The 14,712-nt window shown below is 45.9% G+C and overlaps 1 long non-coding RNA gene across 1 annotated transcript in view; it reads left to right on the forward strand.

The window, feature by feature from the left end:
* The window catches only part of LOC142021619 (uncharacterized), a 288,908-nt gene that overhangs the window by 138,749 nt on the left and 135,447 nt on the right, over positions 1–14,712 (forward strand). The gene's annotated exons all lie outside the window — the stretch shown is intronic.

The following is a 14,712-nucleotide window of genomic DNA, read 5'->3' on the forward strand; positions in this document are numbered from 1 at the left end:
TCCCCGCCAGCGCTCGGGTGGGGCGCCGGCTGGGAGCCCCGCGCCAGACGCTGGCTGGCCGCAGGCTCAGGGGTTGCTCAGCCGGCCCCCGCCTCCTGCCGGGGTTACACTGACCCGCAGGGGGCTGGTGTCTCCAGGGGTCCCTTTGCCGCCAGGGGCAGAATAAATGCTGTTACATGCACCGAGGCGTGTGGGATGCGCACCACTAGGCCCGCCGACAGGGCGGGGGCGGAGGGGCAGTAGCACCAGGGCCGGCGTTTCAAGCTGCCGGCACTGCTGCTGTGGCAGTGGCTGGAGCTGGCGCTCCAGGTTCCTTCGGAACACTGCTGCAGTGCTGCTGTGCCACTCCACGGGGCTGGGCGGGAGGACCGGGGTCACTGACACCAGCTCAGTGGCGCTGGGGGCTGACTGCTCTAGGCCCTGCCCCCTTCTGCCCTTGGCCCCATCTGTTCCAGGGCCCAGTGCCAAGCCCACGTGCCACCTCTCCCTGGGGCCTGCGGTGGCTGTCAGCCCCACTGTGCACCACTAATAGAAATGCGCTGCCCACGCTGGGTGACTCGGGGGCTCTGCTGATCAGCTGGGTGGCATGTGAATCTCTCCTGGGCGGGTGCCCTAGCACACAGCTTACAGGGAATACTGGTGTCATCCCAGTGGTGGGCTTCATTCGAGGCGCCATAATGGAGCCTCCCCATGACCCACAAGTAGTGACTCAGGGCCATCTCTCTGATGAGGATTAGGTGCCTGAATACTTGGAGGAGCTGAGCCCAAGGAGGACCTGATCCATCAGCCGTTGAAGTCAGTGGGAGCTCTGCCATTAACCTTGTTTAAACTGGCATGGTTTGCTTGAAGGCCGACAGATTTGGTCAGCTGTTGGACTCAGAAGCAGGGTCCTAGAATGAGCATAGTCTGTCACTCATTCATGTGACAGAGACCCCGGCTTGGCCTTCTGAGTGAAAGGAGAACAGATTGCCATCGGAGGGAACATGATAGGGGAAGGTGTTTTTTAACTAAACTTGCCAAACAAGTCAATTACACTGGAAGGAAAGAAAACAAAAATAAGGATTTTTCTACTACTCTGCCTGTCTGTTAAGTCTCAATTCTTAGTTATAAGCTACGTCTACACGTGAAGCCTACATCGAAGTAGCTTATTTTGATGAATAACGTCTACACGTCCTCCAGGGCTGGCAACATCAACGTTCAACATCGACGTTGCGCAGCACCACATCGAAATAGGCGCTGCGAGGGAACGTCTACACCCCAAAGTAGCACACATCGAAATAAGGGTGCCAGGCACAGTTGCAGACAGGGTCACAGGGCGGACTCAACAGCAAGCCGCTCCCTTAAAGGGCCCCTCCCAGACACAGTTGCACTAAACAACACAAGATCCACAGAGCTGACAACTGGTTGCAGACCCTGTGCATGCAGCATGGATCCCCACCTGCAGCAGCAGCAGCCAGAAGCCCTGGGCTAAGGGCTGCTGCACACGGTGACCATAGAGCCCCGCAGGGGCTGGAGAGAGAGCGTCTCTCAAGCCCTCAGCTGATGGCCACCATGGCGGACCCCACTATTTCGATGTTGCGGGACGCGGATCGTCTACACGTGCCCTACTTCGATATTCAACTTCAAAGTAGGGCACTATTCCCATCCCCTCATGGGGTTAGCGGCTTCGACGTCTCGCCGCCTAACGTCGATGTTAACATCGAAATAGCACCCAACACGTGTAGCCATGACGGGCGCTATTTCAAAGTTAGTGCTGCTACTTCGAAGTAGCGTGCACGTGTAGACACGGCTATAGAATCATAAAACACTAGAACTGGAAGGGACCTCGAGAGGTCATTGAGTCCAGTCCTCTGCCCTCATGGCAGGACCAAGCACCATCTAAACTATCCCTGAGAAATATCTATCTAACCTGCTCATAACCATCTCCAGTGATGGAGATGCCACAGCCTCCCTAGGTAATTTATTCCAATGTTTAACCACCCTGACAGTTAGGAAGTTTTTCCTAATGTCCAGCCTAAACCTCCCTTGCCGCAGTTTAAGCCTATTTCTTCTTTTCCTATCCTCAGAAGCTAAGAAGACTAGGGTGACCATCCGTCCTGTATTTGGGACACCAAAAAGGCATCCCTACTTATTTTTTAAAAGGGCTTAATTGTCCTGTATTTGTGCCACCCACCCGCTGACCTTTTCTGCCAAGAGCACTTGGATGTCGCTTCTGTGCCGCTTCTCCAGGGCTCCAGGGGGAGGACAGGCAACTGAAACTTCCCATGGGCTGGGGTGAGGGGAGTGCCAACAGCTGCCGCTTTCCTGCAGCTGGGGGCAGCGGCGGGGGGGCAGAGTGCCAGTGGCTACTGCTTTCCTGGGGCTGTGAGGCGGGAGCACCAACAGCTGCTGCTTCCCCTGATCCTTGGGGAAGGGGGGCACTGGTGGCTGCTGCCTCCTTCCCGGCTCCCTGGGGCTTGGTGGAACTGGGAGGAGCCGCCCCTCCCCCATCTTCCTGGCCTATATTTGGGACACAGAGATATGGTCACCCTAAAGTAGGACAAATTTTCTCCCTCGTCGTTGTAACACTCTTGTGGGTACTTGTAAACCACTATCCTGTCCCCCTCAGTCTTCTCTTTTTTAAACCAAATTCTTTCACTCTTCCTGCATAGCCCATGTTCCCTAGACCTTTAATCATTCTTGTTGCTCTTCTCTGGATCTTCTCCAAATCTTTCTTGACATACGGTGCCCAAAACTTGGCACAATACTCCAACTGATGCCTAATCAGTGCAGAGTAGAGCGGAAGAATGACATCTCGTGTCTTGCTCATAACACTCTTGTTAATGCATCCCAGAATCATGTTTACTTTTTTTGCAAGTGTCACACTGCTGACTCATATTGAGCTATGAATTGAAACAGGCTCTGGATGAGGTGATAAATGCAAAAATCAGGGTTCACTCCTGTAAAATGGGAATACCAAGTTGGCCTTCACTTTCGTGTAGGCACTCTCCCCCCACAGCTGAAATATGGACTACCTAAGCCAGCAGGGATGGAATTTATTCCTATGCATTTGGGATGTACCACATAATTCATGAACGAGAAAAAAGTGGAGTTCATCTCTAGCACTTGAAAAATTAACTGTACCAATCTCCTTATGTGGTGTGCTTAGTTGATACCACATGTTGCAATCTCTTTATATAGGACAATGAATAGTCTATGGCAGTATTTCCCAAAGTGTGGTCCATGGCCCAGTACTGGTCCTTGGAAAAATAATACCAGTCCTTAGAAAATTATATTATCACTATGTACTATTATTATTGTGAATAAATAATAAACAGTGAAAATTTATTAATTTTTCATTCTCTTTTTTATATGCGTTTATATTTTTGGGCCGCAGAAAAGGTACTGAAAAAGAACAGGTCCCAACTATGTAAAGTTTGGGAAACCCTGGTCTATGGTATGTTTAATTAGCAAAATATTTACCATTATCTGTAATAGATAAGTTAGATGGATTTCACTATATCGTGTAAAAGGCTGGTATAGCTAGATGTGAGTAGGAGAGATGATGTTTTATTGGGGGTGTTATGGAGATACAGGCTAAGTAATATGATTTCCTGATTGTATGGTATTCTTGCTTCATGCAGAGAATGAGGCTTTGATTCATCAAAGCATGTAGGACCCAATCTGCGGCCCATCAAAGTCAATGAAAAGAATTCCATTGGATCAGGCCTAAGAGCATGTTCAGTAATAAGTAACAGAGAGAAATAAGTGTGTGAATATTCCCCTTGAAATCAATAGGACCATTTACATGGATAAAATTAAGCCTGTGCTTTGAGGGGGTCTGTGCATGAAAGACCATTCAGAAGCATTGCATTTCACAGGCTCAGACCCTAACTCTAAAAACAAAAAATGTGTTTTGGTAAGTGCTCCAATGTGGCAGCTAACACTGAATTCTAAAGCATACCTATAATGTAGGCAAATAACTTGGCTAGATGAATGAAATTACATTGTTATAAATAAGTGCACAGAAGTATGCTGGGTGGTTCAAAAAACCACAGGTACAGTTGCCCAAAAGACCTCATAATGTAGATTTATCTGTAAGACAGTGAAGGAAATAAAGTACACCTTTGGGAAGGAGAGGGTTAGGGCAATACTAAGATTGCATGGTTATTCAATAAAGATGTGCATATCATGATGGTTCCATCAGTTTGTTTGAAAATGTGCATTCATTTACTGTGAAAGTACAAACTGCAAAGGGCATTATCTCTGATCCTGCAGAAACTTATGCATGTGAGTTACTTTACAGCTGTTACTCATTTTAGTAATTTCAGTGGGATTGCTCATGTGTGTAAATATATCCATGGGCAAGGACTGGGACCCAGCTGACTAAACACCCACTCAGTTCTGTAAATTTCACAAATTAAACAAACGGGAAAAAAATAGAGGGACTTTCCCAATATACTTTTTCTGCTAGTGCCATCTTACATGTAACATTGAATGAAGGTAAGGTAACATTTTCCAGTATGATTTTTAAACTGTCTATGTCCCTATAGGGACCTTTGGAAATGGCTTGCCCAAATGCCATCTAAAATACACTCAAAAATAGCATAATGTATTAGAACATAAAATCAACAGCCTTGTTGATGCATCTCTGTCTTGTTTTTCCACATTTTGCATTTAATTTTTTTAGTGTAATTTTCTTCTTGCACTACCACAATAGGACTAATGAGGAGCGATATCTCTCATTAGGTGCAGAAAGAGAAGAGGTGGTTCCTGGAATCTTCCCTGTAGGAGTAATACATCCGAAGGGACTGAAAGGCATGACTCACCCTTTCAAATATAATCTAGGTTTATCAGCAAAGAAACACACAAAAGGAGATGACAAAGGAGCAGTATCTTGGTGGTGTTAGAGTGGCAGAGTCATAGAGCCTGGCACACTGTGTTTAGACTTGTCTGACTCCATTGACTTTTCACTTACAAGTGTGAGATCCATAGAACCAAGAGGCTGACAAAACCTAGTTGTCTTTCTGTTTACTATTATATGTTCTGCAGTTTTGTCTAGCCTACTTTCAAGTGTTCCAAATAATGGGGCTTCCCTTGAGAGACCATGAGGCTTGTTTAGTTTCACTGGGATTAATGCAATCCCCAGTGCACAAACCTAATAGATGGCTAGGAACAGAGAGAAAGCTGCACTAGTCTATACGCTATCAAAACAAAAAAGCAGTCAAGTAGCACTTTAAAGACTAACAAAATAATTTATTAGGTGAGCTTTCGTTGGACAGACACATTTCCTCAGACCATAGCCATATTAGAAAACACTCAATATTTAAGGCATAGAGAACCAAAAACAGTAATCAAGGTGAACAAATCAGAAAAAAATTATCAAGGTGAGCAAATCAGAGAGTAGAGGGGCAGAAGTGGGGGCGGGGGAAGTCAAGAATTAGATTAAGCCAAGTATTTTCTGGGTCACTATAGGGGCTCGTTTGCATACTTGGCTTAATCTAATTCTTGACTCCCCCACTCTGCCCCTCTACTCTCTGATTTGCTCATCTTGATAATTTTTTTTCTGATTTGTCCACCTTGATTACTGTTTTTGGTTCTCTGTGCCTTAAATATTGAGTCTGTTCTGGTCTGACTATGGTCTGAAGAAGTGGGTCTGTCCCACAAAAGCTCACCTAATAAATTATTTTGTTAGTCTTTAAAGTGCTACTTGACTGCTTTTTTTTCCTAATAAATGGCTATGTCCTAGGGAGAGGTGTGGGATGACAGAAGAGGAAATAATCATCCGCTATCCCTATACCTCTCCCAGGGCTGCTCCTACAGCCTTAAAGATGTAGAAAAATCTGTGTCTGAAACCCACTCTCCCCTCTGTGTGGGAGGAGTAATCACTGTATCTGAATACCGTCACTTCCACTGTCCTGTCCCCATCTACAAATGTGCTCCAAGTGCTATGGGACAGAAAGTTCCCTGTATGGGTCCCCAGAATCCTTTCCCTTCTTCAGATAAGTGCTCTGATACTACAGTGTTGACTGTGGTATAAAAATCTGTATGGAATTCCTCACCTGCTCATAGACCAGACTGAATCACTGAACCAACTCTCATCAGATCCATCATCTTCCTGAATTTGCACATAAAATTGTTCCCCAGACTCAGTGCTTGGCTACTGTTTCTATGCTCTGTTCACTGGCTCATTTCACTCCAGAGGCAGCTGCATTTTGTAGGGAGCAAAGAGCACCCTAAATAGAAACGGGGCAGGCCCTCAACTGACATAAACTGAGACAGTTCCACCGAAGTCACATGGGCTACGTCTACACGTGCAGCCAACATCGAAATAGACTATTTCGATGAATAACGTCTACACGTCCTCCAGGGCTGGCAACGTCGATGTTCAACTTCGACGTTGCTCAGCCCAACATCGAAATAGGCGCAGCGAGGGAACGTCTACACGTCAAAGTAGCACACATCGAAATAAGGGTGCCAGGCACAGCTGCAGACAGGGTCACAGGGCGGACTCAACAGCAAGCCGCTCCCTTAAAGGGCCCCTCCCAGACACAGTTGCACTAAACAACACAAGATACACAGAGCTGACAACTGGTTGCAGACCCTGTGCCTGCAGCATAGATCCCCAGCCGCCGCAGCAGCAGCCAGAAGCCCTGGGCTAAGGGCTGCTGCCCACGGTGACCATAGAGCCCCGCAGGGGCTGGAGAGAGAGCATCTCTCAACCCCCCAGCTGATGGCCGCCATGGAGGACCCAGCAATTTCGACGTTGCGGGACGCGGATCGTCTACACGGTCCCTACTTCGACGTTGAACGTCGAAGTAGGGCGCTATTCCTATCTCCTCATGAGGTTAGCGACTTCGACGTCTCGCCGCCTAACGTCGAAGTTGGTGCCGCTACTTCGAAGTAGCGTGCACGTGTAGACGCAGCTATACAGAGCATTAATGCTTTGGGATATATCAGGATAAAAGGCCCTGCCTGAGTGTGAAGTTTACGCTTACCTTTGGTGTGTAAAAGAGCAATCTGAGAGTTTTGTTCTCAAACACACTTTTTGGCAGAAGCTAAAGGGGGGGCTGTTTCCTCACCTTGACACTGCTTCATTTGTCTGACTCTTACAGATTCTTCATCGCACAATCTGGAGATGAACATATGTCGTCATGATACACATTGGCAGTACTCGAAAACAACCATGTGTCTCTTTGTAATGAAGGTTGTTTATTTATTCCCTTACAAGTTCACAGTCTGTTTCCAAAGGGACAGCATCTGAGTGGATCAGAAAGCAAGGCGACCAGAGGAGCCTTTATCGATATGGCATCCCGTCACATTAGGCAATATTCCAATGCCTTTGGAGTCAAAGGGATGATGCTTGCGGGATCTGAACTCATACAATGATTGCTTATATTTAGCCATGTGCCCAGGCATCAAACTGCATTTGCTGATCTTTCCCGGAGGATGGCTTGTTCTTTACATGACATGTTAGATGAGATGGATGAACTTAGTTTTTTCAAAGCCACTGGCGGTTTGTGAGCCTTCCCCTTTTGGTTGACAACCACCTGTCTTAGGTGGGAATGGGAACTCCAATAACAACTGAGTTGCTCATTCCTTCAGCCAGTTAGGATAAAGAGTGAAAGCAGTGATGGTATCCAGAGGAAAGAGCAACTGAGTCTTTGAAGCTTGGGAGAACTAAATGTAACATGGGTGACAGGCAATGCCAGGAGAAGGGAGATTGAAAAGGAGGGTACAGGAACTGGAAGACTAATCCTCTGGCTATGTGTGAGAGGCAGAGAGATGATTGAGCGCAGGAGGAAGAGTCTGACAAATGATGACTGATCTGGTGGCACAGAGAAAAGGAGGCCAGCAACTCTGAGAGAGAGAGGGAGAGAGAAGAGAGCAGGAATAGGCAGAGGGAAAAAAAAACTGCCTTGTAATGTAAAGGAGCAGCCAGAGGTATCCAGCCAGGCCCGCCGGGGGGATGTGGCAGGGGTGTGGGCAAGTGGGCAGTTGCCCTGGGGCCTGGCATTGCAGTGGGGTCCAAAACTCCAGCTGCCACTGCTGGTACTTTAGCAGCAGTGGCAACTGGAGTTCTGGGTCCCTTTGGAATGCTGCAGCAGTGAGGTAGGGGGAAGCCCAGTGCCATGATATGGGTGGCACTAAGGGCTGACTGTCCGAGGCCCTGCCCCTACTGCCCTTGGCCCCAGCCTTCCGGGGGGCAGAGCTGGGTCCCTTTCTCACCTTGCCCTGGAGCCCACAATGACTGTCGGCCTTGCTGGGTCCAGCGCAGATGAGCTGCACAGAAGATGACAGCAGCAGATCTGACCTCTCTTAGATTATATTTTCCTTCTTTTTATCAGACTGCTGGATATCATCTCTGTGCAGTGAAGTCTGTACACTCTTGCTAGGCAGTCTCTTGTTTTCAGAGGCCTCCCTGAATTATCCCCAAACCAAGGGAGTGCATTTCTATTTCACTTGTGTACAAAGGGCCACCTATGTCCACAGCCCCCTATGGCTGGTATTACCACTATTACCTTGTGTTTTTATAAAAATCATTCACAGGAAGATAGTGTTTTAAAAGTTCTTTTCTGAGGCTCCTGTTACGGCCTCAGAATGGACAAATTCAACCTGTGAAAGGAGAGATGCAAGGTTTGGCTCTTTTCAGTGTGTGGAACAGGGGCCATGGTATGAGGCTGACACCAAGATCTGTTCGTCCTGGCTCTCCCAGCTTGTCCAGTATGTATTCACACCTGGACCAGGAAAGGTTCATGTGGCTCCGACTGGGTTGAGCAGGGAGGGGGCTTTGTTGTTTTTATTGCCTTCTCCTTGGAAACATTATGGAGATTATAAGGTTAGAAATTTACACTTATTGAAGATCTGCCTCAAAGTTTTTAATACATTTTTGGTTGAAATTAAATTGAGTCTTTTTACGATTCCTTATTTCTGCCCTATCCTCTCGGTTCCTATTGAAAAAAAATCACTTGTATTTCATTTGAGCAGCATTTCAAGAACACTTTCTATGGGAACGAAAAACAGATGTGATAAGTCTCCAAACATGAGATTTAGCCTAACATCTGTTGTTTAATGAAATGTTACAAAACAATATACGTGTGTGGGGGGGAGGGTAATCCTGTTTTGTTTGTGTTATCTGAAAGGTAACACACCTGACTTTCTGAATATTACTTTTCAGGAGACACTGAAAACGTTCTGTAAAAACGCATGCTGGGATAAACAAACCTGATCCAGCCAATTACACTACGAGTAGGCTTGTGAGGTTCTTTTAACAAACCATCACATCTGGATATCTTGTGTAAGAGATGAAAGTAAAATAGTACACTATATAGTTTACAAGCAGAAGTGAGAGATTTCAGAGGGGGAAGTGGGGAAAAGATTAAATTATGAAGGGAATGCAGTAGTGTAAGGTTTTGATCCACCAAAATACTTACACATCGTGCTTAACTTTAAGGACATGAATTGCCCTACTGAATTAAATTAGACTGCTCAGATGCTTAAACGAAGCATGTTTATTTCCTTTGCTGGACTTCAGACTAAATGAAGTATTAGGGTCAAAATGAAACTGCACATCAAATACTTCAAATGATCTGGACTAAATACTTCCCAGCATGTGCCATTCCCACCAAGATAAATGGAAACAACATTCACAGAGATATTCTGTAATTTTCTATCAGGATTTTTATTTAATATTAAAATATATGTCAGATTTTAAAAAATTAAAAGGGGGATTTGTTTTGTATGGGTCAACCAAAAAGTGAAGCCATCTAGAAATTATGATTGTATGGAAAACAAGAGCTCTGTTTTGCAAAAAAAATTGGGGGTTGCAAAATTGGTTTTCATGAGGAGAAGAGCCTCATGATTAGGGCACTAACTTGCAGTCCAGGCCCTTGTCTACACGACATTCTTCCTGCAAGAGAGTAGTGCAAATGAGGGAACAAGACATTACAAATGAGTGCTGATTTATAAATCTCGCACTCCATTTGCATAATCTTGTACAATCGTGTTGTCGCGAGAGATTTTGCTGGACAAAAACCCAGCCGTGTAGATGGGATTGTGTCGGCAAAAAACCCCTCTTCCGACAGAATCCTTATAGCTCATTTTTTTCAGGGATAAGGGTTCTGTAAAAAACAAGGGTTTTTTTGCTGACAGAACCCTGTCTACACAGCTGGCTTTTTTCACCAAAATCTCTCCTGACAACCCAATGGTGCCAGAATATGCCAATGAAGCAAGATATTTCTAAATCAGCACTTTATTTGAATTCCCTCATTTGCATTCCTCTCTCGCGAGACGAATGCTGTGTAGATGTGGCCTGGGAGACCCAAATTCAAGTCCCTGCTCTACCCAATTAAGACTTCATCCCAGGTGAGTGCCTGATCTAGCAGGTTACAGAATCAGTCTTTTTCAATTCTCCTACTGGAGCTGTTCCACTTTAAATAAAAAATTAAATATTATTTAGGCCAGAAAGAGCCAGAGAGAGAGTTTTGTTGAAATGAATAGGTTTCCACACAAAGTTTGGTTTTGAAGATTCAGCATTTTCCACTGAAAAATTCATGATGAACATTGCTTCTATAAATAAAAATGAAGCTGTGGCAAATATAATTTCATTGTCTGATATATGTGAAATTCAGCCACTATAAGTCCAGATGTTTGCTCTTTTAATAAATTGAGTAATTTATTACAACCATCAGTAAGGATATTCATCCTTAAGAAATATTTGATTTTTAACTTGACAATATTCTTTGAGGACTATAGTGCAAAATCTCGACACTGTTCACAGGTTAGTAAGTTTTTTAAAGAATATCTGCCTTTTAAATCAGAGGTGGGCAACTTGCAGCCTGTGGGCTGCACACGACTCACTGGGGCTCCACCTCCAGCTCATGGACCCCTTCCTTGCTTGTCCCCTCCCCCATGTGCCTCTCACACACTGGGGCACCAGAGCCCATTTCCCTGCCCCTCTGCATCCCTCCCAGCACTTTCGGAGCATGTGAATTGCCTGATTCGCTTTCTGTCCCTGCTTCTCCTCCTCCTTTCCAGAACCGGAATGCCATGAATCAGCTGTTTGTGGCATTCCAGCTCTAGGAGGAAGGGAAATGAGCAGGTATGCTCAGAAAGTGCAGGGAGGGAGTGGGGGGAGCAGGGAATTGTGGGGCTCCATGCCCTGGTGTGCAAGATATGGCAGACAGGGAAGCCATAGGTGGAGTCTCAGCAGGCTGTAGGCTGCTGTGACCCCCTGAGATAAAGGTGGGCCACTCATGTTGTCCACTCACCCTTCCAAGTTGCCCATCACTGTTTTAAATGAAGTAGTTTAAGAGGCTAAATTTCTCCAGAGAATGCAGAGCAATGCAACCTGATAAGTAAAAACCTTCAATCTCTTCTCTTCTCACTACTTTAGTATCAAAGGAGCTTCAACTCAAACCCCAAGAATTCATAACCCAGCAATATGTACATCTACTTTCAGGCTAATCAACCATTTCAACCCCCATCTCAGCACTAATTTACAAAATTAGATAATTACAAAATTAGTAGGGTTTTTTCATACAAACAAAATGATCAGTTTTTTAATTAAAAGTCCTACTTGTGTGCCAGAGAATATGATGAATTTAAATAATTTTGGAGGGATGTTGATTAGACCTCTACTCTCTAGGAAGATGTGAAATCCAGCACTTTTTGTAGATTTCTTTGCATTCATGGGAAGTGATCAGCAAGGAACTAAGTGAAATCGATGTGCCCCTGAAACAGTTTCTGAAGGTTGCAGGCATTGACAGGCAATGCCTCTTATACAGAGGGGGGCCTGACAGCAGCTGTGACTCTGCCATTTAGGTGTTTGTCACTGACGTGCACAGATATGATCTTAGCAGTTGCAAAAGCTTGAGTGCCATAGGCAGCTTCTCTACCAAGCCTGTGAATCATCTAGTTGTGGGAGCATACTGAAATTTAACGTATGTATCCTGGTAATACCCTAATTCTGAGTATGCAGGACTAGATTTGTGTCCATGAACTATGCTGATTTTGGGTCTGATCTTGCACACATATAAATCAATAGTAAAGCTTGGACTGACTTAAATGGACACAAAATAAGATCTTTACACCAGCTGAGGATATGCCCTTGAGCAAATAAAATCCTTTCGCCATTTAAAATAAGATTGTATTCTCCATGTTAATTAACTTAATAAAAGGCCCTGAATACCCAGCTCCCCTTCGTGGTTTGTAATGCACTTAGCTAGAATATAATGGTGCTAGCATAATAAAACAAAAATCTGGAACAAAATACCTATACATTCTTTCTCTCTCTCCTCACCTCTCAGCATACGCAATCAAGAAGTCAGAGGATGGGTAGTTTTATATAACAAAACTATGAAGTCCATCTGGTTGTCCAGCTCCCTCCAGCTCTCCCCGTTGTAAGAAGTCTTTTCTGCAGTTTTATGGCAGAAAAACCTGCCCACAGAAGCACATTCCCAGTATGTGGCTTCACCATTTATTTTCTGGTTGATGTTGGCAGAAAAAATGATGCTTGCTGGAAAAGCAATCCCTCTGAAAAACAATTGGTGGGGGCAGAGTGGGTGGGTTTGTATAAGTTTTGGTAGTGCTAGAATGATTGTAAGTCTTACCCCCCTACCCTTACCTTGCAAGTTGACATACACGTACGCTAGTGACTGGAAACTGTCCATCTCCACCTTCCCCCAATACACAATGCCAGAGCTCCCTACTCTCAGGTCACTTTTGCAGCTGGACAGTGCTGAGGGATCAGCAGCTGTGTTCTCCTCCCTTTCCTTGTGCACCCCCTGGACTGTTTGAGGGGAAGGAGCGGCTGTCCATTGACGGAGCGGGCAATAATGACAGGTGCTTTGTGCATCCAGGTGGGTCAGGTTCCCCACATGGTGGCAGGAGGGGGTGCAGGAGGCGCAAAGGGCAAGAGTGAAAGGGCAGTGTGCAGAGGTTGGAGCACGGGAGGGAGGTGCGGGCACTAGGGATACTTGGAGTATAGTGTGGGGAGGGAGATGCAGGAGCTGGGGAGGAAGTAGTGCGGGAAGCCTAGGAAACTTATTGTCCCAAAATCGGAACAAAACAGACATCAAAACACTCCTGATCCACAAACCAGTTAGTCTACATTTTAATGGAATGGGCCATTCTGTTAATGACTTTAGAGTTTGCATCTTAATGAAGAAGAATTTTCACACTGCGTTGGAAAGAGAGGCTGCTGAACTCTCTTTCATATTCAAATTTGACACATTAACACATGGTTTGAACCAGGATGCAATTTTTCTGGGACACTATAGGGGCTCTTTTGCATACTTGGCCTAATCTAATTCTTGACTCCCCCCCGCCCCTGCTCTCTGATTTGCTCACCTTGATAATTTTTTTCTGATTTGTCAACCTTGATTACTGTTTTTGGATCTCTGTGCCTTGAATATTGAGTCTGTTCTGGTCTGGCTATGGTCTGAAGAAGTTGGTCTGTCCCACGAAAGCTCACCTAATAAATTATTTTGTTAGTCTTTAAAGTGCTACTTTACTGCTTTTTTATTTTGTTTAAACATGATGTTGCCAGCAGTCTGTGGCTTCTGTGCACTCTTTTCTCACTCTGCCTGAGAAGGACAGATTAGGCTGTGTCTCAGATTTCCAACCCCAACCCCTACAACACTGCTGGCAGCTATTAGAATTGGGATAGGGTGGTCAGGGACCTTTGGTGGGCGACAGAGAGGCAGACAAGCTTGGGGAACAGGAGGGACAGCTGATGGGGGTTGTATTTAGCTTGGTAGCCCAACGGCAGCACAAACAGGCAAGTCACTGGAGTAAAGGGCAGCCTGACAAATGCCAGGGGTTAGATGGGGGATCACGGGTGTGGAGGAGTCCAATGAAGGGTAGGGACAGGCATTAGGAGGGAGCAGAGACAGGAAGGAGACAAGGAAGGTGGATCATGGAGGAGAGCTGGCAGGGCTGGATTAACTCTTCTGGAGGCCAGGGCTGTTAGACTTTGTGGGCCCCCTAGGATTTGGGTGAGCACACAAATAATGGGTTCAGAATATGGGAGCGGGGTGCTCCAGACTAGGTCAGAAGGCTGGGGTGTGAGTGCTACAACTAGGAGTAGATGCTGTGCGGTAGAGCCTGGGCTGAAGGGCTTGGGGTACAGCAGGAGGGGGCCCCAAGCTGGGTCCCAGGGTTTGGAGTGTGGGTGGGAGCTCAGCCTGGCCTGCTGATGAATGGGGGACAAAGGGAGCAAGTGCCCAGGGCCCCGGACAATTTAAAAGGGCCTGAGAGCCCCAGAGTCTTTTACATTGCTCAGGCAGGTGTGGCAGGTGGAGCCCCCCCGCCTTCGGGGAGGCTAATCCCCCTGCTCCAGTCTTTCTGCCTGTGCCTTCCCTCAAAGGCCAGAGCCACCGTCCCCCACCCTTCCAGAAGAGGTGGAAAAAGGTGAGGTGATGGGAGAAATAGGGTGGGGTAGGGAGTTTGGCTGCTCCACTTTGCATAGGTGTTCATGGTTTAGGAGGGAAAATTCTTTTTACAATGGGATTGCTTTGGAGTTTTGTAACTATCTGAAGACTTTTTTTTTTTAAATATCCTATGTTACTTTGCTAACTGATATGGTAAATTAAAAACTGTACCATAGATCCTGTTTGTTTGTTTGTTCAGTTAGAGTTGGATTTCCAGATAAGTGATTTCTATCAAGCATTAGCATTTGTTTGGGAAGGGGTATTTGAACCATTAGGCTGTGGTCCTTATCTTGCCCTGGGG

The sequence above is a fragment of the Carettochelys insculpta genome, chromosome 16 (assembly GCF_033958435.1).
Source record: "Carettochelys insculpta isolate YL-2023 chromosome 16, ASM3395843v1, whole genome shotgun sequence".
In the NCBI taxonomy this organism is placed as follows: Eukaryota; Metazoa; Chordata; order Testudines; family Carettochelyidae; genus Carettochelys; species Carettochelys insculpta.